The sequence below is a fragment of the Chroicocephalus ridibundus genome, chromosome 7, assembly GCF_963924245.1.
Source record: "Chroicocephalus ridibundus chromosome 7, bChrRid1.1, whole genome shotgun sequence".
NCBI lineage: Eukaryota > Metazoa > Chordata > Aves > Charadriiformes > Laridae > Chroicocephalus > Chroicocephalus ridibundus.
Genome location: NC_086290.1, coordinates 27106501 through 27132435, shown reverse-complemented (window position 1 = coordinate 27132435; position 25935 = coordinate 27106501).

The following is a 25935-nucleotide window of genomic DNA, read 5'->3' as shown; positions in this document are numbered from 1 at the left end:
AACAAATTTCCAGATTTTGGTACCAATGAATTGCATATAGGTGGTTCTTAATTGTAATTTTACGTAAAGTTAAATGCATATGATTAATGATAGGGTTTCATTTCCAAGAGTTTCTGATTGCTTTAAGATAATGGGAACCACAAAGTGTAATACAATATCTTGTTGATTTAGACAGTAGTTTATTTTGTGTATTTCTCCATTTGAGAGACACTCAGGTATGAAGAACAGATGTGCAGATGTTAGCCTGGTGTGTAGTGTGCCCAGAGGGAGAAGTGTAGGTCAGGGATGATTTTTAAAACAGATTTCTTTTTAAGGTGTGGGATGTAGTACCTTTAGGGGTTATCTTTCTGAAACTTCTAGATGACATTTCTAAATTGCTGCTGAGAAAACAAGCCCTTCCATCTCCATAATATGAAAAAGAAGCTGTGCCTAAGAAGTAAATGTAATATCTGTTCCCACTGCTGACAGATGTACTTTTTGTTTGCTATTTTGGAAGATGTTCAAAGTTGTTTTTACGTTGCAAATTGCAGCAGTGTCCTCTGGGAAAATAAGTATAACACTTTTAAAGTTGTGTCATCACAGTTACTGACTTCTGCCACTAAAGGTATAAAGTTAAAGGTGAGAAAGCTACAGTATGTTCAATTGATTATGAATAGTGGTGGACATTCATATTCTAAGGACATATGCAAGAAGAAATTTGAAGACAGGAAGTGGAGATGGCCTGTGCAAATTCAAGGACAAGTTACATCTTGTACTGAAAAGTACTGAACTTTTTCAGCCATTCATTTAAGAAACTAAATATAATTGTAATAATGCAGCCTTGTAATGTCCTTTAGTAATCTCTAACCCTGGATCTGTATGCAGTTTATAAAACGTAGCATTACTTTATCAACTGCAGTGGTATATGTGAGCCCAGATCACAGGCTGGGACACTAGTTAGGTGTCCGCTACACTAGGTTCTGTGCAGGTGGGACAAAACCAGAAATTATACTCGTAGCCAAGACTGGGTGTTAGTGCAATGCAGATAAAGGTTACACAACTCTGCTGTCTGGGAACACATGTAGTCCTGGGTAGAACTAGCAGAAAGTCTATCAGTCATTGAAAATTTGCCCCATCTTTAAATAATTATTAGCTGACACTCCCAAGGTGGGTTTCATGTCATCAACTTCAGCTGCCTGCTTTTTTTTTGTCCTGGAACGTGTCCTGAAATGGAGGGATGAGCTAGGGGCACCCCAGCAGTGCCTTGATCTCTCCATCAGTGCTAAGGGCAGGATGGACAGCCAGCTCAGATGGGACTCTTGGAACTGTTAGACAGCTGAAATTAGGTGAACCTCAGCCTGCCTTGGTAAAAGGGGACCTGTCTCCTGTTATTATTTCTTGCTCACCTTTTTTTTCACTGAGTGTCCAGCTTGTTTCAGACCCTTCCTATGTTCAAGGACTGATTGCTTTCCTCTCCCCACTCAATACTTTAAGGATTCCTTGGCTGGCTTACTGTGCAGCTTTGAGCCTCCTGGAACATGTGGGTTTTCAGGCAGGAAGGTGTCTTCTAGCAAGGAACTGCACTGGTCAATATTTTCCTTACCAGCAATTCCCCATCTTCTCCCTTTCTCTGCAGAAGAATGGCCTGAAGACACAGATGTCCATATGGTGTGACTGCATTGGCTGTGTAGGTTCTTCTTTGCTACAGCCTCTATATTTTATCTCCCTCATCTGTATTTAAAAAAAAAAAAAAATAGGCAAGGGGGCAATCATGGGTATAGCCCACTTGACAGGGATGTTTTAGGCTAAAACTAGTAATGTTTGTAAGGCACTTGGAAAGCCTGTGCAAGTATAAACTTTGGCGCTATTGTAATGTTCATTGAGAGCTTCTGAAGGTGAACAATGTAATTCTTTCAACAGCTTTTGCACATAGAAAGATATGACCCATCACTAAATTATTGTATGAAGTTAATTCAACAAAATAAAAGTTTGGTTGAACTCCTAGACCTATTGGGCTAATAAGAACTTCTTCTTCAGCTAGCTCCTACAGCCCAGATTGTCCAGATAGCCTCATAAAAATATAAGTAATACTCCTGTAAAGAGGGAAGCTGAAGTACCTCCATGGCAGAACTTTCGGAATTCCTCTACTTGCTTTGGTTCCTTTCCCATTAAAATCATTGGAAAAACCTGTTCTTGACTTTAAGGGGAGCAAGGTTAAACTAGCACAGAATGTTTTGAAAATTCCAAACTAGTAATTTAATCTTTGGATTTAACCATAATGGCCCTTGCAAATTTTTTTCCAAAGCTGCACTGAAAATAAACGATGTGTTAGTCCCTAACAAATGGTCCTTAGTAAAAGCAAGCATGTATTATGCTTGCTTTGAAAAGTCATTTATTTCTTATGGTGGGTTTCTGATTCAGCTGTCTCCCCAGCATGCTGTTTTAACGTTTTCTCCCTTCTAGGAGTTTGTATAAACCCTGCAACTCGCTGCGTTTCTTTACAGCAACACATGTGCATCTGTGCGTAACAACATGAGGAGGATAACCTCAGACTTATTAGCACGGTTGTCTTCAGATTGAAAAATACTTTCTATAGGTTCATTTCTTAGAATCAGCTTCCTGATTTCTTGCTTATTAAATCATGTTGTGTTTATGAAATAAAAGACTCCCAGGCTGTCAGTCAGAACCCTAAAGCCTTTCGCAGACCATAAATTCACATTCCAGTAGTTATAAATAGAAAACACTATTGCAATGGTTGTAAAACTCTCTCTCTGATGATTGTATGTTGTAGTGCACCAACAAATCAGAAAAGGAGATGGTTGGGATACTGTTGTCAACATCTTTTTTGCTCAGAATTTCCATCAAGCCAATAAGTGAGCTTGTGCTGATGATTTGTGGTATCTGTTATCACCTTTCGTCAAACTCTGAAGAGAAAGGAAATACAGGATATTCCAGATGGGAGTTGGGTACATGTGTGCTGAGGAATCTGTTTGTTTCCTCTGATTGTTAGTGAAGGACAGTGGGGGTGCTCTTGATTGTTGCATTATTTTTTGTGCTAATGACCATATTCAAGTGACTTATGTTAATGTGCTGTAATTTACAATTCTTTTGGGATGGAGTGTTCATCTTTTCAGTAATTGTTGCTGCTGTTGTATGCTTTGCAACACTGTATATTAGAAGATGCAGAAATTACTCTGCAGAAAGTGTAAATTTCCTCCTTTTAACTGTGATCCGATATTCCCCAACTTTATTACTCTTAGAATAGGTCACACTAGGATACTATCTTCTGTAGTGTCCTGGTTTAATCAATAGTAATATAATTTTCAGAACGTGTTTCACAATTAAGTTTCTGGACATTTTGTTAAAAACACAAGTATTTGATATCGAGAATTAAATCTGCAACATGCCAAGGTGTTTTTTTCCTCAATAACTGCTGCTGTGGAATGGTGTATATCACTTTTGGTTTGGGGTATTCACTCACGAATCATTCACACTTCTCATACATCAGCCGCAGAAGAATATCTGTACCCAAGTTGTAGGAGCAATGGCAATCTACTGGAAATTATAAGAATGACACAGCCTGTTCTGGGATGGGCTGTTTAGGTGAGAAATTAAAAAGGCAATATAATACAAGCTGAGATGCAGAAGCTGTGCAAAAGATAATTGAAAAATGCCTGACTGCATAAGACCAATGATCAGTCTAGCCTGCTTCTGTTTCCAGCAGAGGCGTCGAAGAGACTGTTTAGGGACAGCATGCAAACTTCGCCACTTCTACGGTCTGTTCTCATACTCTCTCAGCATCACAGCTGGTGTGCTAGCGATGTTAGAAACCATATACCTGAATAGTCTTTTCAGTGTTCATGGAGCCATTTCTCAGGAATTTGCATCATTCCCACTTGAAACTGTTGATACTGGCTGCCTCAGCAGCCTCCCATGGCAGCAAGTTCCAGAGGTTTAGTACTCGCTCTGGAAAGTACTTTCATCTGAATTAAATCAGTTTCCTATTAGTTTCATAGAGTGTCCCCTATTACTCTTTCTAGTATTGCAGGATTTTATTCTTTTTGATCCTACTTGCATTCAGTTATCCACTTTTTTCTGATATTGTAAACTATGATCATATCTCCTTTTTGACGTTCCCCTCTCAACGGAACGGTCCTAGACTCTGTCGGAGACACTACATCAATGAGATAGTTGCTCTGTCCCGTTGACGATTTTAATTGGTCTTCTCTAAATCTTCTGTAACCTCATTACAGAATAAAAAAAAAAAACAAACCTCTTACCTATGTGCTGCAACAAGTATGTCAAGCATGAGGCTCTCACGAGCAACCTCAGCAGTAAAGGTGGAAACGAATAGTTCACTGAGCATCTGCGATGGCATTATCATCCTTCTTATGTCTTTGTCATCAACTGGTCCCACTAATCACAAGATAGCATCCTGCTTTTGATGTGTTCAAAGAATGTTTTACGATCAGTTTGGGCATCATTTGCCAAGTCTTCAAATTCTTTTTTAGCACTCTTTTATTTCATGTTTATATTTGAGCTGCTTTATTTTATGGGATTTTTCTGTCCTCGCTTCAGAAAGCTTTCTGTTGTTTGGGTGTTTTTGTGGGTGGGTTGTGTTTTGGTTTTTTTAATGCAGATCTGCCTTTGAAAGCTTCCTTTGCTATCCTATTGAGCCATCCGTCCAGAGGCGGTTTGGACTGCTTTGTTTTCTTTTTGGTCTGTGTCACACACATTACCTAAGCTTCTAGTACAGTATATGTCATGGCTATCAGGCTTTCTGTAGACTTCTTGGCCTTTGAACTAGCCCTTTCAGAGTTTTTGGAGGGAAGAGAGGGGGAGTTGGGTTTTACTTTTTTATAATTGCTAATTTTTTTAACATAACTTTTCTTGAAATTGAATAGCCACAAACTAGACTTTAGCCTTCTCTCTTTTTCTAGTTTTAAGCCATATGATGATGACTAGTGCAGAAGACCTTTCCCATTAATAGCTGTTGTCCTGTGCACCATTTTAGACTGACTCCAATATGGTTTTTTTAAGCAGCAAGCACTTGCGTGTCCAAAAAATTAGATTTCTGTATCTTAATGAAGCATTAACTCATTCTGGTGAGGTTAGCTGTAGTCTCTTTGAATTTGTACCTGACCTAAATTTCCAGCTTCTCTAATTTCATGAAGCTTTTCCTGAGCCAGTGATTCTGGCATTGCTCTAATCAGAAGGTTGGTGGCACAGCTATGTTAATAATAACATTCATGCTTTTCATCTACAAGGATTCCATTGTGCTTCTTTTTCCCCCATAACATTTTTATGCCGTGCTACTGTATAATATCCTTCACGTACAGTGCCTCTCCCTGACCTGTATGTCCTATGCCATCATTCCTATCAAGTAGGTAATACCACATCTCATTAGTTTTCCTCCTTCCCTCACACTCCAAGAAGCCTATTGTAGCAGGGTTGTCATTTGGTGCCAAGCATTTTAGCTCCCTAACTCTTTAGGCTTGTAGCATTAATGTAGAAGTACTTCCAAGCATTGGCCTTACCCCATTGCTTACCGTTGCCTGTGCAATTCAGTTGGCATGGTAGGCAGTCTAACTTACTCTTCCTTATTCACTGAGACTGAGCCGTGTACTTTCCTCCTGACTCTTTCAGGAATGCGTTGCACTTTTGTTATGACCACCTCATAGGTTGCCTCAGTCTGAAATGAGGGCTGCTGCCCCTATTGGCTTGACCCCTGCTTCTAGGTTTGATGCTTCTCAATGACTGTTTTAGTTTTCCATAGCGATATGCTGGTTTTTATGACGAATAGGCAGCCCATCCATCCTGCGCAGGTTCCAGATGGCTCCCTGGGTCCCAGCATAGCCTCCCAGCATAGCCGTCTACACTATCATCTCCTCCATGCCCTGGTATCTTGTCTTTTTGGCCTTGAACATGGCTTTTTAGAGGATATTACTATGGAAGTCCTGCCCAGCTCCTTTTCAGCAGTCCAATTTTAACCTTCACAACAACCCTTTTATATCACAGTACCAAAGTGGACAGTTACTATAGGCTTTTCCCCTGCAACCTGGATATAGTGTGAAAATTCCTACCTCTTCACCTGACAGACGTTACCATGGGGTCTTCTTGGACATCAGAAACCCAGATATCTGTGCCACAAAAAATAATCTCCTACTTCCAGCTAACTCTTCCTATCTTTGACAATTCCCTTCTGGCGCAGAAGCACCCTGAGAATGAGAGGACACAGTGACAAAGACTTACTCTGTGGATTAAGAAGACAACACTGAATCCTTGTATCAATTTGATGAGTAAAATTAAGGTTAATTGTACAGTCATTAATTTCATAAGCACCCCATATAAGCTGCTCAGTTCAGCTAATGTTGTAACATCACCAGGTGATAATAGTTTCTTTGCACTCACAAGAGATGCTGGTGCCCAGGTTGCCAAGCATTAGCCTTGGGTGATGCCTTCTGATTAACCCAGACTCCTGGCTGACAGTGTTGCAAAGGAGTCACTGACCTGGGGACATTAGCCTGTCCTGGGCGGTGCAAGCAGCAGCAATAGTAGGCTTGAAGGAAAGACGCATTCAAGGGGTCTCTGCAGGAAACAAGAGATTCACCACTGTCAAAGGATACTGAGGAGAAATGTGTTTAAAAAAGATGTTTCAAAGAACAAGAAAAAAGGGAAATTGTCCTGGTTTCCCATATGGAAAGCAGCATTTTTTGGTAAAATTTTGGCAAGTCTGTTCAAGGCAGATGAGGAAAACTGAAGTCAAGGGTTAAAGTTGGACATTCTGCTTTGAGAGGGAAAAAAAAAGACAAATTCACTTGGAATGAAAATGTATTTTCATTGCTAACATAGGAAATTTTTTTATTTATTTTGAGAACTTATGTCATTAGCCATAGTGGAAGCAGAAAACACAAAACCTCTGAAAAGATTTAAAACCAATGCAAATCTTTCAGATTTTCATTAGAGAGGAGAGTCTCCGGAGACAAAAGGGCTTTCAGAACCTAAACACCTTTGGTGCTTCAGTAAACCAGCCCAAGTTTTGCCTGAGAGCTGAAAGATATTCCCTGTGGGTCCTTTATGCTCCTGTCTGCAGAGTTGATTGAGTGAATATGCAGCAACAAGGAACATTCTTATACCCTGTGTCTGGCATTTGCTGGCTGATATTTTTAACTTAAGGCAGATACAGTTCGATAATGTTGCTTGCACAGCTTAGTAGTATTCATCAAATACGGAAATGACTTTGATAAATACACCTTGCTGCATCTTCACGTTTTAGCAGCAGTCATGTTACGTTTTATGTTTGAAGAACTCAAGTGTGGACTCCTGGGAGGGTGTTAAATCACCACTGGGCTTTGGATCCTGGAGACAGAGTTAAAACACTTTAACTGTAAAGTCTGCCTGAAGAGTCTATGAGGATTCCTTAGGTAAGGTGGCAGGAGATAAGAATTCAGAAACTTTTCTGCTTTGAAAAGGAAAACACTTTTTCAGCCTAACAGGTGTAGTTTTCTATGACGAGCAATGTGAGGAGTTTTCCTGACTGAGGGCCAGCAGGCTGATGGACATCTTGGTGGGTGGCAGGGGCAGAGAAGTGGTCTCCCAGCTCTAGGGACAGACCAAACGGGACCTTAATTTCTCCCCCCTGCAGACTGTTTGACCGTGTTTTGAGTGTGACATCGTAGAGATTTCTCTGTGACAAAAGTGGGTATATCTAAGTTGTCGCCTATTTTCTCTAACCAAACGAAACTCAGTGCAGACATTTGTGTTACTGTTCAAGCACTGAAGGCCACTTTCAAGATCTGCCTCTTGACATGTCTTCATTTTAGCGCCAACTACTTTTAGCTGATACATCAGTGATATTAGATCCACGAACGTAGTGATTACACTTTTTTAAAAGTAAAAATTCAAAGTAGACAACAGTGTGTGCATGTTTTTTAATAACAATTTTCACATAGCTGGAGTTGCATTTGCCACAGGGATGCTTTGTGATCATGTTTGAGTGAAGAAATGAACAATGATACCAGAAACTGAAGGGAAAACTGGTTATAATGTCACAAGCTGTAAAGAATTTAGGTTTTGAACAGCTCTGTAGTAATGCATTACATATTTCCTGTGTGGGTTGATGTTTGTGCTAAAACCTTTCACTTTTTGTGAATATTTTCATGGATTTACAGCAATTACTCAACTATTTACAAGGAACAGAATGTGACCCCCATTAATCATAACTAATCAAATTCAGCATGTTCAGTCATAAAATTTTCAGTCAGTTTTCACTGCTTTCATCTTTATTCATATTTTCCAAGTTAGTCATGATTCATAAATTAATATTTACAGCTACCACGTGCTGGTATCTGAGAGCTTTTTCTTTTTTTCGTAGACACTTAGTTTAACTGGTACGTAGCCTGGAGACATGACCCACTCTAAGCTAGAATTGCTGTCTTTCTGGGAAATTAATGTTTATGCAAATTGCAGAACTTGACAGCTCCTGGAGATGATAGTCCTTTATCTATAGGAGAGGGAAGAAAAGTAGGGCAGAGGGAGCTTGCGCTGTGTCTTGTCAGTGAACCTCAGCTCTGCTTTGAGGGTTGAGGGAAACGCACAGCCTTCAGGTTACTTCAACTTAGTCACCTCAAACTGCTGCCATGTAGCAGGTAGTGTGGTGCGGTTTTTTTAAACTTTTTGAAGTCATTTGGTAGAGGACAACTGAGTACTCACTTCTTATGGTTTTCTCTGTAGCAGTTGTTAAGATACAGTAGGAAATCTAAATGCAACTAGTGAATTTGTCACTGCTGGCTGATGACTGGTGCCGCTGGTGGTTTGAGACCTGCATGGCGCTAAACAACAGAGACATGCTGTGCCCTGGTGTGTACTTGAAGAAAGGCCATTAAGAGCTGAAATGTCAACAGTGACCCCATGCACCTGTAATAAATGTAAGCTTTGTAATTAGTAGCAAGCTGTCTCAGAGGGCCACAGATACACTGAGATTAATTTTCACTATGGTGTGCCCAAAGTTCTTGTATAACATAAGGCAACCAGTTAACATTGTCAGGAGAGACTATCAAGTTACGGCATGTCTGGCTTGATGACAGAGCTAGACTCGAAGATCTCAGTGGCAGCAACTGTCTTTCCATACGTTTTTCTGGAGCTCACCACACCCTACGAGTGCAGAACAGAACAGCTGTAGAGGCACACCTCTATTGTATGTGTCTCTGTTCCTCTGATTCATTATGCATCATACTTACTATAGTAACCAATATTTCCAGGGTAAAATAACACCAAATGATTCTATGATCCTATATATTTTTTTACTTATAAGTGCTGTAGGTGCCAGAAAGGTAGTCAATGAACACCAGCCTGCAAAAAATCAATGCACTGAGGAACTCTTCTGCCTGTCCGTTTCAGGCTTTCCTGCTGCCTGTGAAAGGCAGGTGGCTCTGGGTTCATATAAAGAAGCCTCAGATGAGGGTAGCTGACGCTGGAGCACACTTTAGGCAAAAACGCCGTTCAAAAGCTATCATAAAGCACGTCTAGACTGGAATTTGTAGTTGAAAGGAAAAACTATTATCCTTTGGGTTGAAAAGTGACCCATGGCTTTAGGCATTAGTGATTTTTGATAAATGACCCGGTCTTCCTTCTCCCCCGTGTGGGAGGCAATTGGTTTCCACTGTAAACCTGAACTGTAGACAACTTGCTTTATCGCATTTGTAGCAAAGGTAGCATAGTCTAATGCAACAGAGGAAAGAGGGAGCTCTTGAAAATGTCTTCCATGTGGTTATTTGTAGAAATAATCTGAAATAACAATATAGCGCTTCAAACTTGAAACATGTAATACATTTATTAACATACGGGATCTTTTTTCTCCTATTTTATGAAGTCGTGTTTTCATGAAATATATATTAGCATGATTTTTGGCTTGTTATAAATGGGACGTTGCTATCGCATATGAACTGTTTTGGTCAAGAGCCATGTTAACTGCCCCATCAATTACACTTCTAAATGCCTGTCAAATTAAAAAAATGCAGCTCTGGGCCCCTTAGGGTTTTTCCTTCTCTTAGGCAAAGACTTTTTTGTTTTCGCTCACTACTTTTGATCTCCTTATCATTCTGGAAATTTTCTTGCTTGGGTTTCATTTTGGGGGGATTTGGGTTTTTGGTTTTTTAAGGAGAGAAATATCTTTGTGTGGGAATCAGAATGAGCATTGTGAAATCCAAAACTCCTTGGGATGCTGAAAGAGTGAGGCTATTTAGAATTTCTTATGGGTGAGTTACTATTCTGAAGGCAGCATTTAACGTGTTTGGTAGAGTAGCAAAGTTGCAAAGGTAATTGCTGTTATATCTTATTCTGTATGTTTAAAAAAAAAGGCTTACCATACTGCGCAGTGTATGTGTTAGCAAATGTTGCCATTTCAGCCATGGCCAGGCATACATTTGCATATAATTTCCCCTTAGTATATTTTTGTGCAGAACTTTTTCTGAGACCCTAAGACAAAATATCTCTGCCACTTCAGAACACACAGGTACTTAATTATGTATGTTCAGTAGACCAAACATTATTGAAATGGATGTGGTGGAACACAGCTGGAGTTAAATGAACTATTGTTCTCACAGGGTAGGCTAGATTACAAACCATGAAAAAGAAAAAAGTTAAAAATCCTATGCTTTTTAATGGCTCCAACTACAAGCCTATCTCAAGACAAGCAGCTGGCAAACATATGACGTTTTCCCCCCCCCACAGATCTTATAAAAATGAATTTCACATTCATCCAGCCATGTCTCTCTAAGAGTGCCTGCTGGCACATCATTCCTGAAGGAAGCGGTCCATCTGGAAAGGTGGTTAGGGGGCTGGCAAGGCACCAGTCCTAGTGCAGAGACAGTGCACAGTGACGAGGAGCAAGGCACCCCCAGGGAAAGCTCAAAGCTTGTCCCCAGCCTCTAATGCACAGGTATGCAAACAAGAACCTGATGAGGGTTCTCTGCAGCATTGCTAAATGTTCTTTCCCTCCCAGATAAGATACCAGTAGATGGGACAAGCTCAGTGCTTCCTTTTCTACTTGTACTGCAGTACTCCGTAACTGACGGTGCGGGACGGTACGACTGTATGAGAACCTCGTGTAGTCCCGAGAGCCTCTGTGTAACATTATTTGGCTTATACATACTTTATTATGTTTGGCTGTTGGTGAGAGTCAGATGAAAATTATTTCCAGATTACAATAAAGGAACTTCAAACATAATAAGTGTTGTTAGATCATTGACCATATTAAAATAAAATTTTAAAAGGCTATACATCAATGTTCAGAGGAAACTGTTTAAAAAAAGAAAAAAAAATGTGTAGCATTATTGGCCTAAAGATACTGCTGAACCTTGGGAAAAGATTTGTGCCACGTTTCTTATGACACTAACATCACGGAGGATATAAACCAGTCATTGGCACTCTCTCAAGAAACACATCACTGTAATTCATTATAACAATACCACTGTGATATTTGTTCATAATATTTATGAAAGCTAGGCTATGAAAACAGTATGCACTGACTGTCAGTGGTGATGTATCATTCTTTAAAGGAGAATATACATGACAAAATGTTTTAAATGAACTCTAAAAATATACTGGTGAGTTAAAACAATTTGGCTGGTCTTGCGTTTCATGCCAGGAGGGGCTTCCCAGGATATGCTTCTGGATGACCTTTTTGAGGACATATATCAAATAGTCGTGTATTTATTATGGTCCCAGTCAGTCTTCAATAGCAATGATGAATGTTGTGTAGCATACATAGTCATTACAGCTCTGTGTAATACTCTGCTCAGTTTCCAGTTGCTGTCTTTTCTATGGAAAACAGAGGCGCCTGTGTCATGTCAATCCAATAAACGCAACTTTTACCCACAAAGTGTTCCCAGTGGCATAAAGCTTTATCTGTGCTGGTACGGATGCCAGGAGCCCTGGAAGGAGGCTTCTGCTCTGCTTCCCCAGTTGTGTCTGTGCCCAACAGAGTCCGTCTCTGGTGAGTCTGGAGGCTTTATAAGCCCTCACAGCTTCCAGCAGCATGCTGGGATTCACTGCAGTTCTGACGTCAGTGTAAACCTGTATTTTTTTTTTGGGCACTGAATAAAGCAGCGCACTTCTATGGCTGAATGATCCTGATGACATGCAATTTTTCCGTCTTCCCCATCAGCATTGAGGGGAACATAAGTAGCATGAATGTTCCGACATTTGTTGCAACCAGGAATGGGCTCAGTCCAGTTCCTGGTGAGAGGAGGTCAGCAGCCCTGAGTAAGCTCAAGCACAAGAGTAGGCTTCATCCTGAAGGTGCTGAGGCTGGTCTGAGGCTGAGCACCAGTGGCAGGCAGAGCACATGTTATTTTCCCACTTCACAAAGAGGTGAGAGATTTCACAGTGGTTTTGGAATGTAGTTTACAAGGAAGGGAAGTAGAAACCCCAACCTCTGTCTTTTCCTTGTCTCTCCAGAAAACCCTCCTGCTCTGTCCACCCTACTTCATTTCTCCCCAGCCGCTAGATTACTTGCTGTGCTGGGGTGAGGAGGGAGAGATGACAAGCAGAAGGAACAGCAGTCGCCTCTTACCATCATGCACAAAGGCTCCAAACAGAATTCAAGCTTGTGTCTGGCAAAAAAAGTGGACAAATCTAAAATGACTTTTTCAGCTCAGTTTCCTGGATTCACTGGCCGTTGCATGAAGGCTTAGATTTGAGAACAATAAATACCATCACTGCAGGAAGCCCCAGATTTGGATTGTGTGCATGCACAGCTATTTATGAATCATCCATTTTTACTTAGCCACTTCCATCTAAGGTAGTTGGCTCAGTTTAATAATGAAGTACCCTCTGAAGAAGTCCTCTGCCAGATCAGCTTATTGTTCTGGGAAAAAAAAAAGGAATCTCAATTCTAGTTTTCTGAAAGACTTTTTTAAACCAAAATGATTTAGAAAAGATAAGATAGATGCCACACTAGGCTTAGTGTGTGTAGTCAAGGGCTGCAGGTTAAAACCATAAGAATGGCAAGAGGGAAAACAATGGCAAACTGAGATGGGATTAAAAAAAAACAGTAGGAAAAGCAACTAAGAGACAGTGGATAACAGGAGGGGAAAGATTATAACTGGAGCAGAGATGTTTATGTAATGCTTTGTGCAAAAGAATATATTCTACCTTGTACCTTTAGCTTCTTCTCTAGCACTCTTGTCTCTCTCCATCTCTATTTATACCAATAATTATATATTATTTTTTTGTTATCCATTTCATCTCATGGGCTCTGAAAGTGTAATAACTTTTGTCACTTTTTTTCCAGTTTAATTAAATTTCATGTTTATGCATTTCCTTAAATTGACATGGCTCATTGGTGTGAAAATTTCCTGTTCTCTTTCTCTACTGAGTGCGTTGTTTATTTGGAAACAATACCAGGTATTAAGAATCAATGTTCAGGTACGTGCATTTTAATCATATTAAGGGCTGGGATTGCACCTATGCCAAAGGTTACATCCATGATTCTAGCTGACAACTTAGACACGTAATTGCAAGTACAAATAACTGCCCACATATATAATGAAGTTTCACCTGCAACACTAGAATGAAGGCCAAGGTGAAGCTGGCCAGGAGCCAAGGCTGTACCCTTCTATTTTATTGGTCTGGAGGAAATAAATGGTATTGCTCCAGATCAGGCAAGTAAGAAACTCAAGACTCCTATTAGCAGTAAGGAATTGTTAGCAAATCTTTCTGGTTGAAATTGTCAGCGTCCTTGAAAGAAAAAATGAAAAATGGAAACCAGTACACATTTGGTAGCAATTTGGTTCCCTTTTGAGCTTTAATCAAGAAGACTTAGTAATCAGTGTATCAACACTAGTGATTACTTCAGTCAGAATAATTAATACAAAATATGATGTTTAGATTTAAGTGTAAAAAGTCAAAGGATTTAAAAGCAGGATGTAGATTCAAAAGAAAAGACTGAATATCTTCATCTGAGCTAAATAATGGTTGCTTAATATTTGCATACAAGTCATGAAAATTCACATATTGGGTGGTTTGTAGGTAGAGAATATGTAAATTAACAAATAAAATGTAAAAAACCCAACCAAAACTGTTAATATATATCAAGCACTCTATAAACACCCTCCAGATGATCTCATGAGATCATCCATGCTCTTGAATAAAAATTCAAAACAACGGCCAACAAGATTTCAGTATCATCCAGTCTGAATTTCAACTCCAGTCTAAGTTTTAAGCTCTAGACCCACCCTAATCTATTTGTAGGCATTTTTTCCTCTCAATTAAATAAGCATTTTATTTTTTGCAAAGCAGAGGGACAAGGATATTTTTTATACAAGTATTGTATAAATGGCTGAGGCTGTGAAAAGTGTCTGCATGTCAGCTGTGTTCAGTGGAGAAAAACTAGAAAAACTATGGCTGTTGCTGTTTATTCTGAGTATCAGTAAACATTTGGAACAACAAATACTTGTTGAAAGAAAAGAAAAGGGGAGGGGGGGTGTGCCTTATGCAGGATTTTACTGTCAAACGGCATATGTAGCTCTGATCCGCTAGAACATCTAGTCATGCAGAAATAACAAGTCTCAAAGGGAGCATGTTGTAAGCCATATTATTCTAGAAATCTTTTGACCTGCAGGAACTGATGACCTCATTTTCCATTTCCAAGTGAGAGGGAAGTTTACTTTGTGAATCGTGAGAGTTGTGTTACTTTTGAGCTTCATGTTTTCAAATCACTTCTCTTCCAATGACTTTGATCAGTCATGAACTATGTTAATGGATAAAAAGCCGGTTGTGTGTGGTTCTTCACCTCCATCCATGCTCTTTATGAAGGTTCTTTTCTTTCTTTTCCAATCTCTACAGTAATTTATAACGTTCCTTCTTTAAACACTCTACTTTCTTAAATGGCAAATTATATTTCCATGACCCCTTCTGTATTAAGTGCAAAGAACAGAAAGAAATGTTTTCCAGCCAAATGAGAGTGCTCTGTCTCAAGCTGAATTCTAATAAATGCCTACAGTTTATAATTGATACTTCCAAGATGGTCTCAAGGAATTTAAAACAATCTGGAATTTAATAGCAATCAACAGAATCGAGACGAAGTGAAACTATTACACGGAACTTATCGAAAAGCAGGGTTTAAATTGATGCTGCATATTATTCATTTTGACAGCTGCAAATTCACATTAAAGATAGCAGAGACCAAAAGACAGCAACTAGAAGAGGAAATGCTAATTTATTACTTACAGAGAAACAACTCTGAAGCTAAGCTGTTCAGTTAAAATTATGGAATACTTTGCATTTCCAATGTACCTTTGATCCATAGAAGCCCCAAAGCACTTTTTGAATTATAAGTACAGCCTTAATTTCCTATCATACCAGGTGATAGGCAGGTGTCTCTGGAGTGGAAATCATTCAATAGCAACCCTACTCGCAGACAAAATGAACAATTTTTTTAAGTAAAATGGCATGAAAAGGTTACATTGCTAAAGCATGTGTCCTCATCATGCTCTACTGCTTGTGTTAGAAGAATGGGGAATGAAGAAATCGAAAATCCCTTCCTAACTGCACTACTGCTTGGTGTATGATTTGAGACAAGTCACTTAATTTCTTATGCTTCACTATAGAAAGGGAATAACGCTGTCTAATTTCAGTGGTGGTGTGCTAATAGCAAAAGAACAACGTAGTGAATTCCTTCTTACAGGAATTGTATCCCAGCATTTGGGAAGGCTGAAGCAGTACAGCTCTAAGAATGCTCTGTAAAATTATTTTAAATCCTTCTGGTGGAAGAAACATGTAAACTATGTAAATACAAATTACTATGTCATTTAGGAATTTATAGGCAGGGGGATGCAAGGTTGATGTTTTGCTATGCAATAATTTCAGTTTCCTATACAGGAATAGAGTTATTTCCAGCATTTGTCACTTTAGGGAGGTTCGTATGTATGGGAAGACTAAACAGGGGTGTTACACCCATTAATTGATCAAAGTAGCAAGTATTCTTAAACCATTAAATCTCTAGTGATATTGTGAAATGATATACTTTAGTGAAATGCTATGGGATGCAAGCACAGCGCCCTGTATCGATTGAAGAGGGGATTATCAACTTTCTGAAGCCTTTGAACAAGTCATAGCTTAAAGGCTTGATGAGGCAGAGAAGGATCATTCTGATGATATCATGCTTCTAATGTTTTGTTTCATGGGTATGTCATTTGATTCCAAAGCTATAGTGTGCATGAAAAGTCCTAAGGCTCCATTTTCTCTCTGTAGTGTATTGAACAATCTCTTCACTGACATCTTAATTGATTAACACTGTTGCTCCAGATTCAATCTGATGTCTGTTCCACTTAACATTTTGACATCTGCTATCTAGAGACCAGCGAGGAGCAGGCTGAGTACCTCAGGAGGCTATGGGATTTGTCCTTTCCCTTTGGGAATATTTTGTAGGTAGCATTACTCTCACTGGTGTCCATGTTTGCAAATGCTTAAGACTGGGGCTTTTGAGTCGGTACCTTTGGTTAATGACAAAGTTACAGAAGCAGTGAATGTAAATATTCAAATATTACACTCTGCTGAGCAAGTCCTAGGGCACCCCTAAGACATGCACAGTCAGAGATCAGGGCAGTTTACAGGGCTATAAAGCTCAGACTAAATTCCTCAGACTAGTGCCTTCTCGTGGGATCCGGAGATACAACTGACAGAGTTGGCTCAAGTGTATCGCTAAGAATAGGCCAAAGCACTTAAAAAATTAATGAGCTGTATGAGTTTAGGACTACAAAGATTTATAGGCTAATGGATAACCATCAGAAGGAGAAAATACTGTATGAAAACAAACACTGGGGAAATTTAGAGCCCTTATGTCTCTTCTGGCGTACACTGATGTAAATCAGGATTAGTTGCACTGAAGTCACTTGACTTAGAATAATACAAGGAGGAAGAGATTGGATAATTTATGCTCACTTTGCAGTACCACACAGATAGAATTAAGTGGTCTTTTTTGGAAATGAGAAATGGGTCTTTTCTGAGCCGTTTTGCAGGGGATTAAGAATGGCAACCAGATGCTTCACTCAATGCAGATTTTAGATGGGGAAGAAACAAACCTTGGGAGACTCTTAGGTATTTCTCAAGAACATGTGCTATGTTTTTGCCAGCTATAACTCTGTGAAATTTATATACACTGTGGACTATATTAATTTTCAAATAAATGTAAAATATACACAACAAGAAATTCTGATAGCTTCCTATAAACCCCCTAAAATAGGGTGTTTTCTATAGTCAGCCAGAAATGCAATAGATCCTACAGCACAGCACAAGAACTTTGCTGCTTATCCCTGGCCATTCACTAACTCCTTGTCTATTTACGAAACTACTGCTGTGTAACTACTACTACTCAAAAGGAAACCAACTGTTCACTCTGGGTGAAGCCTCCATGTCTAGAGTCTTACCCTGGGAATTGACCCCTCCAGGCAGGGCAAGAAAGGAGGTGTGTGTCCAGCCATGTAATGCCTTCCCCAGCTCCAACACCAATTTAAAAACAAAACAAAACAAATACAAACACACACAAAAAAAACCCCACCAGACAACCAAAAACACTTCAGTAAAGGAAAATGAACTAGCTGGGATCATACGCAGTGTAGTAGGGGAAAAGGATGATGCATCAATGCAGAGGCAGGCCTTTTGTTGAAAAGTATTTTGCCAAATTGCTTTTCTATACGTCAAAAACTGGATTTTGTTTTTCTCTCCCGCTGATGGGCAATTCCTCCTGCAAATAGGTGCAGTGGTTTGAGGGAGGCTGCTCTCACAAATACAATCCCACAAATAATCTATCAAACTGGCTGGTAGATTATGCAACGCAGCTAAATTAACAAGATGCTGGAGCAGCCTAAGTACATATTCAGTCTGGACACAACGTTGGCTTCCAAATTATAGTTTTGTTTTTCATCTGTTTTCTAGGCCATCAAACCAAAAATACACTGTCCCTTGTTGCACATGCAACAGTCAGTTCTCAGTAAATCCCAGGATGCATGTGAAATCAGGGCATTTGTCTTAGAAGCATTATATTACAGTGAGAAAGTGTGTCCTATTGTGTGATTAATGTCCATTATTCAGGTAACTGGGACTCTCTAATGCTGAGTTTGCTTTATTTTCCTTCCTTAATACAGCAGTGTGTTTTGGAAACCCATCATCCTTTTGAGTTCAGGAACATGCTGAAGGTGATTATCAGGACCGCCTCCATTCATGCCTCTCAGTTATTACAGAATTAGGGCCAGATGCATGATGAACTTCAGCTTTTATTGATAGAATAAACACCTTGGGCATCTGTTGGGCTTTTGCTGCCATTATCTCCTACTGCAGCACAGCTTTTTTGGGTAGCCCCGTCTCTTGTAACAACTTGCACTTTCAACTTTCACCTTTCAGGTAAGAGCATCTGAGCATCGCTCAGCATGACCGGGTATTTTGTAATCATTGCACTTTAGTTTTTAAAAGTTCCTCATGATCTAGTCGCACAGCCACCACCACCACAGGCTTTCAAACTATGCAGACACATAGCTAGAAGGCAATTCAGGGTGCAGGGGACTTACGGTGTGTGGATACAGAGAGAAAAGGAAACAGCAAGGATCAGGCAAGGAGAAGACAGCATGATGCCCGCTTTACCTCAGGCCTTGCTGCATCTGTGTCTGCTCCGTGAAAGTGGAGAAGGAAGGAAGAGATTTCATTATGGAAAGGTATAGTTCTGCACTGGTACTTCTCATCCCTTCTCGTCAGCTGGGGGCTGAAGCTTTTTTTTCTCCCGCTCAGGGACCCTTCTCTGCCCCTTGCCTCCTAGTGCTGGCAAGCCTGTCTCCACCACCACCATGGGCACTGTGGTGGAAGACTTCTCTGAGCTTCTCGGCTATGGAGGAGTGAAAGGCAGAGCTGCGGGTCAAACACAGCATCAGCAGGCTGGTTTTTATGGCTTTGGATCTCGGAGTTGAAGAGATATATGACTTCCCTGGGAGGGGAGGCAGGAAATCACCTCTGACAGAGATGCTGGTGGAATGGAGGTGGGGTGGTTTAGAGAGCAGCTCTATCCACCCGCCCCTCCTGAGATAGCACACTGGTTGCTCTGGGCAGCCCCCCCAACCCAAACACGCAGGCCTTCATTGCTCCATCGCGTGGCGGAGAGGCTTCGATGGTGCCAGGAAAAGAGATAAACAGGAGCAAGCTAATATGCCCCTTCACCTCTGCTTGCAGCAAAGTGCTCTTTGGTGTAGAATTGGGGGGGGGTCTAACCTGAAATTCAGCAGTTCTCAAAAGGAACTCTGTCTTGGTATTCAAGCCTGCAGTTAAACTTCTTAGTTAAGTGTGAAAGTAAGTAATTTACATCTAAAAAGTATGGGGGGTGTTTTAAGTGTTGTTCAGGGCATAAATATGCTTCAAACAATGTTAAGAGGCTGATTTAAAGTCAGGAAATCCTAAGTACCAAGGTAAACTTAATTTATGTCGTTCTGCTTTTATGTATTTTGCAGTTTAATTTCAGATTTGGGACCAAAAGAAGCAGCCTTAACCCAGATTTTTCTTGTTAGTTGTTCTAATGTGGCTTAAATATTGATTTATTTTTTTAAGTTATTGTTAAGTATGTGACAAACTATTAATCCATTAGTGAAGATATTGATATTCTCAAAGATGTTCCTTAATCTCCTTCAAATATTGATTTAATATTATTATAGCATGGCCAAATACTATATTACTCTTTATCTAAATTAACTTTTTTTTTTTCAAGATATATTTAGGAAGGAAATGTGTGTTTATTGATTGTATGAATGAAATTGCTTTAATTAAGGAAACAGGCCTACTGCCAAAAATGGCATACATGACTATTAGTGCAGGCTGCTTCCTACAACAGCCCAAAAAGGCATCATCAAAAGCAGATGCCTAAATTAGTTACAACGTACATCCTGGCCAGACAGATGCTTCAGATGCTTGGCCATTTGTAGGATAGATTCTCTTTCCTTTGAAAGCAAGCTGGGGCACAGTAACACTTCAAGGTTTTCTACTAACCATCATTTAAGATTGTTCGGCTTTAAATTAAGAATTACTTCAGTGGAGTTTGAATTTCTTGTCAGGAGATTCCCATGTCAGCTTTCAGCACTCTCATTTAGATTAGTACTTGGAGTAGAGGATATGGGATACTTAAGAAATGTTAGAAGTTTCATCTTTTTGCCTGAAAACACAGGCAAAAAAAGTGATGACAGTAATGACTACTGAAAAGGAAACATCAGGCTGTTGTGCTTTGTTTTATTTCATAGCAACATTCCAGTATTCTGACTTGCTTTCACAGCTTTTAGCCTCAGAATTAGTTAGAAATCCAGCATGGATTTCCAGTGCTATTGCTACCTCATACAACGAAGAGGAAGTCCTCAAAAATGGGTGGGAATCTACAGTTTAGTAACTTCCCATAAGAATGTGATTTTGGGATGTTGGGTAACTGAGAAGTTTGTGTATTTTCTGAATCCCAGCTTTGTAGTTAATGGGGTACTGTACTCAACCTTTCTATGATGCATTAGAATAAAAAATACTCCAGATGTAGGCATTGTGGAATGTCTTTTCTCCACTCAAACTGGAAATCGTTAAAAAATACAGCCTCTGAACCCAACCCCCACAGCTGAGAGTCTTGAAAACCTGGAGGTGGGACTTAAAAGGGAGAATCCCACCACAGCAGGGGGTATTACGAAGTGAGCCATGGAAGCAGTGATTATTGATCAGGGGATGTCCTGGCAGCGGGGGTTGCCTGGATCTGTCTAGCTTTGCCTGATGTGACAGTCCAGTCCCAGGAAGCCTTGTGGCCTCGTTGGGGCTGTGCCATGGGGTGTTATCAGGATTGAAACGGCCATTCACTGCTTGGCAAGAACCAAGCTTAGCTGTGATGCCGGTGATTTGGGCTGTAGCATGCTTGCCCTCGGGAAGATGTTGGCCGCTGACTTGCATTGAGGAACGTTCCTGTGTGTGAACTGTATGGAGGGGATAGTGGTCGTTCAGGAGAGCACATATAAGACGAGTTGTTTGTATCCCAGCCACAGGAAAGCACCTGTAGGGGATGGAGCCTTCTCTGCTGAGCCAGCTTTCCGACAGCCCGTGAGACTGTGTCTGTCCCTGTGTAGCAGGGAATAAGTATAGCGACATATGCAAGCAATATATGTGACAGGAAATGTGGGAGAGGCTGCAGCTCTGCCCTTCAGTGCTGAGGGGTGGTAAGCATGCTTCATGTCATGCTGCAGCATCGGCCCCAGCACTGTCGTAGCTGAGCTTCACCCTAAGGTGGCTAGGCTGGGCACCTGAGATGTTTTCTAAGGCTCTGAGCTGACTGCAGCAGCCATATTTAATTTAGCCTTCTAAATTAAGGTTTCCTTCTTTACCTTCACCGTGAGGAAATTATGACCTTTGGACTAGATGACCTTTAAAAGTCCCTTCCAACCCAACACATTCTATGAAATGCACCTACAGACCTTCCCTCCTTGTTCTCTGTATGTTATAGATGTGTCCATACCAGCAGAAGACATTTCAGCATAAAGTGCCTCATTGCGTGCCATGGGAAATGGAAGAACATTTCTTCCAATATTCCAAATGGAAAACAGGAAAGTGTTTTTTCTGGCCTTTTTAATAAACAGAAATAGGATATTCCTCATTCTGGCAAGATAGAGTGTGGCTAGCCATGGGAAATACTGAGCTATCAGGGCTTAAAAACTTATGCCGCTCATTTTTGGTAGAACTATTTTAAGCAATGGATAGACGCTCTTGAGGGATTAGCTGTTCAGCTCCATCTCCTGAGCTGTGCCCCGTGGGGTTCTCTGTGTGACAATGTGAAAACACACTGCTGAAGTGTTGACCTCCTCTGTACTTGCAGGCACCCTCTCCCTGAAGCCATGAGGTTTCTGTATCCTCTGTGCATACCGGCAGGGGACGATGGTTTCGGTAGTACTTATGGAATGACTTACATAATTGTCACTGTCTCATTTTTGTAGACTATGTAAATGCCAATAAAAATCTTCCAACCATCCTATATGGCTATAACGTATACGTATTATAGCTGTAAATATTGTGATTGGTATCTTAGCACATAATGTTTGCATAGACACTGACACGCATGCACAGATGTGTCCCTCCTATTGAAAAGTATCCAGATATCATAAGGACGCTTGCAAATCCAGTAACCAGTAGCCAGTATTTATTGATGATTTGGCATATGTTTGCTAAACATATACATAAGCCTTGAAGAAAGACTGTGTGAGGGGTCCTCAAATCAAGACATACAACCGGCAGCTGCTTTGGGTTAAATCATTTTAGAGGTTTAAAACCATACTGGGGATTTGAGTGCTGTAGTACACTGAGTCACCAGTAAGGGGAACCCTTTTTGCAGTAAACCTTCAAGCTTTTACTGCTTTGATGGAGAGTGTGGTCATAAAGATAATGTGACATTTTGGTTCCAAAAAAATTATGTTTAATCAGAAAGCGAACAGAGATAAGCAGTTTAAAATGAAATCTGAATTACAATTTCAAATCTCTTTTTTTTTTTTAACTTCTCAATGAGATTGAATAGGAAGTGTGAATGAACCTGCATAATGCAGGCGTTAACCCTTACAGCCAGCTAAAGAAAAGGAGGAAAGTTGATTTTGACGACAGGCTTTAAAACAATGTGAATCAAAACACCCCAGAAAAGTGTCTGTCATCAGGCATTGTTTTAACAAGAACAACAAATGGTTGATTTATTGCTTGAAATTATGTCATCATAAGTAAAATTTCATCTGTGGCCAAGTCTTCTAACTCCAAAAATGCAATTCTGAACCTTAGGCACTAAAATTCTAAATATTCTCGAAAGTTATAGTTTTCAATCAGCATAAAGATGACTCTCAATACTGTAAATGCTGTAGAAAAACTCCTGAAACTATTTTAATTAATCTATGTTGCTGTACAGTCAATGTTATGTCAGGAGAAAATTTGTATGCATGTGGATCTCTGTTCACGTAATATCCAAAATCACTATAGTCTTTAACTGTCATAGTAGGTGTATTTTTATATTGCCCAGACAAATAAATACGTTTTATTGGGATAAATAGAAATTCAATATTTACCTGACTAAATAACCTAATTATAGATTTTCTTATACAAAATGAGCAATTCTGGAACTGGTGTGATGGATTGGTCTGAGGGAACTCCTCTACCTGTCCAGCGCATGCATTTCTATTATACATTTAATCTGGAAGAACATATTATGTCTAGTCAGATTTACTTTTTCACTACTAAGTACCTAGTAACTAACTTTATGAAACCGTTGAATGCAAAGATTCAATAGTACCCATAAAATCTGTAAATAAATACCACTGTAAATCTAAGGCAAAGTTTCTGCCATGCTTTCTCAAGTGGCCTTCCCTCAAGACTGCTAATTAGCCTCTCTGTCTAACTTTGAATACTCCATAAAGGCACTATGCTGATTGATAGTGCATCAATATTAATTAATAATTTAACACACTGTTGGAATTTTCCTCTACGTGTAATCACAGTTCCAGCTCCTTCTAAACCTTTCTCTAGCAAAATAGAAGAGGAACATCATTTTACTGCTTTCACCCTATGTTGCTTAATCTCTTCTTTGGTTTGTCTGCAAATATTTGGAAAAGTCTCTCTTGGATACTTCTGAAAACTCGTATGGTTCATATGGTAACGTAGTTCCCTTTCACAGAAGTGCACTGCTGCTCCTAATTGGAGATACTCCAATAAGCTTCATGTTTTATTTATATGCACTGTACATACGTGAAATGCTGCAAAGTGTCTGTGCTCTGCTAGGAACTGGAAGTTTGGCTTTCAGATAGGGCTTCTGTGGGCTATCCCACTCTAACCTGTGGATCAGCTGGATGTTACTGCAGGGGAGGAGCTCTGCAGCTCTGCCCAGGTGGCCAGGAGCTCGTCAGAGGCACAGTCCCGCCAAAAGGCAAATTGTTGAGAGTTTGGTTAGTGCCCAGATTCCCATAGGCATTTCTGAAGCAGTCTATCATTTTTATCATAATGTAGTTCAAGACAGAATTATCCAAATTTTTAATGTCACTCTATTCTAATCAAACAACAGGTGCTCCCTAGATGGGATAGAGTAGCCCAAATGCTTTAACTGCATTTTCACATTGATCACAAATCACTTCCTAAAAACATCTTTCTTTCATGGGAGTCTCTTTGTAACACCATATAAACACTTCTGTATAAAAATGATTCCCCAAAAACTTACATTCAGGCCAATATCTGCTTTGTAATTATGAGGTCTTGACACAAGTGAAAAGCCAGACCTCTGAAAGACCCTCCAGGTAATATACATGAGAGAGAAGGGATTAAAAAACAAAAAGGACATCCCAGGTGCATTTGGATGTAGCGTGCAGTGCCTGTCATTCAACTAATCTTATCTGCGTTGTCCCCCTTTTGTGGGGAAGTGCTGAGGATTTGCAATTCATTCTTGTTGCAATTCATTCCTGTTGCAATTCGTACCGCTCAAAGCTCATACAATCATTCTGTTTTCCAGGTGGCTGTCAGCACCTGCGATGTTGCTGAAATGTCCCCAAAGGAAACTGCCTTTGCCCAAGACAATAAGAATCTGCAGGTTTTTGGTGACAAGCTTGCATTGATTTTGTGTGTGCCGCTTCTCTGTTTCCTGAATGAGAAACCAGTGTGTAGTACCAGGCACAACGATCAAATACCTAGCACCGAGCAGACCTTCCTTAGGGTAGGCTTTCCAATTCTTAATTATTTAAATATGATAGATGAACATGTGTGTTCTTAAGCACTTTTCAAAATACATACATATATATTTAACTTATATTAATATTTTATCTTAAAGGACAACCTCTTCAAAGCACAAGTCATTCTGATCTGCAGGAAGTCTGACCTCATGACTGCCCATGTGAACATGGGGAGACTAGTGGATATTGTTTACCTGGACTTAAGTAAGGCTTGTATCAAAGTCAACCGTAGTATCCTTGTAGGTAACGTAGATTTGCCCTGAGTATGTGGATGTTAAGGCAAGAGGAAAATTGGCTGGTCCGCCAGGCTCAAAGGGTTGTGTTCACGGGTGCAAAATCCAACTAGCAGCTGATTCCTGGTGGCATCCCTCGGAGACTGACACTGGGGCCAGAACATTCAACATCTTTATTGACAGCCCAGACCGTGGGACAGAGGGCATGATCTACAGGTTTGTGCACAACACTAAGTTGTGGGGAGCAGTCAATACGCTGGAGGGCAGGGACGATATTCTGAGGGACCTTGACAGGCTGAAGCAATGGGCTGACAGGGCTGTCGTGGGTTTCAGTGAAGGCAAGTGCAGCGTCTTGCAACTGGGACAGAATAATCCTATGCAACCATACAGACTGGACAATGGAACTGGACAGTGTTGCCCAAAAAGACCTGAAGGTCTCAGTAGACAAGAAGCTGAAAAGGAGACAGCGGTGTGGTTTTGTGACAGATAAGGCCAACAGCATACTGTACCATAATAGCAAGATTGTAGCCATATGGACAAGGACAGCAATTATTCCCACCGCATCTGGGCTATTGTCTCTGGTTTGTGGCTTTCTGGCACAAAAGGGGTGTTGACGTACTGGAACGAGTCCAGCAGAGGCCACCAAGATGGCTTCTAGACCACCTGCCATATGAGCAGAGGCTGAGGGAAGTGGGCTTATTCAGCCTTAAGAAAAGGAGGTGGAGAGGGGATCTTATTGCTGTCTGCAATGATCAGAGGCTGTAGAGAAGACAAACTCTTCTCGGAGGCACACAGTGATATGACAAGAGGCAACAAATGCAAGTTGTGACATGGGAAATTTTTATTAGATGTAAGAAAAAAGAATTCACCGAGAGGGTGGTTAAACACTGGAGCAGGGGCCCAGAGCGGTAAAGTCTCCCTCCTCCATCAAAACTTGACTGGACAAGGCCCTGCGCAGCCCCATCTAGTTGGACTTGTTTTGA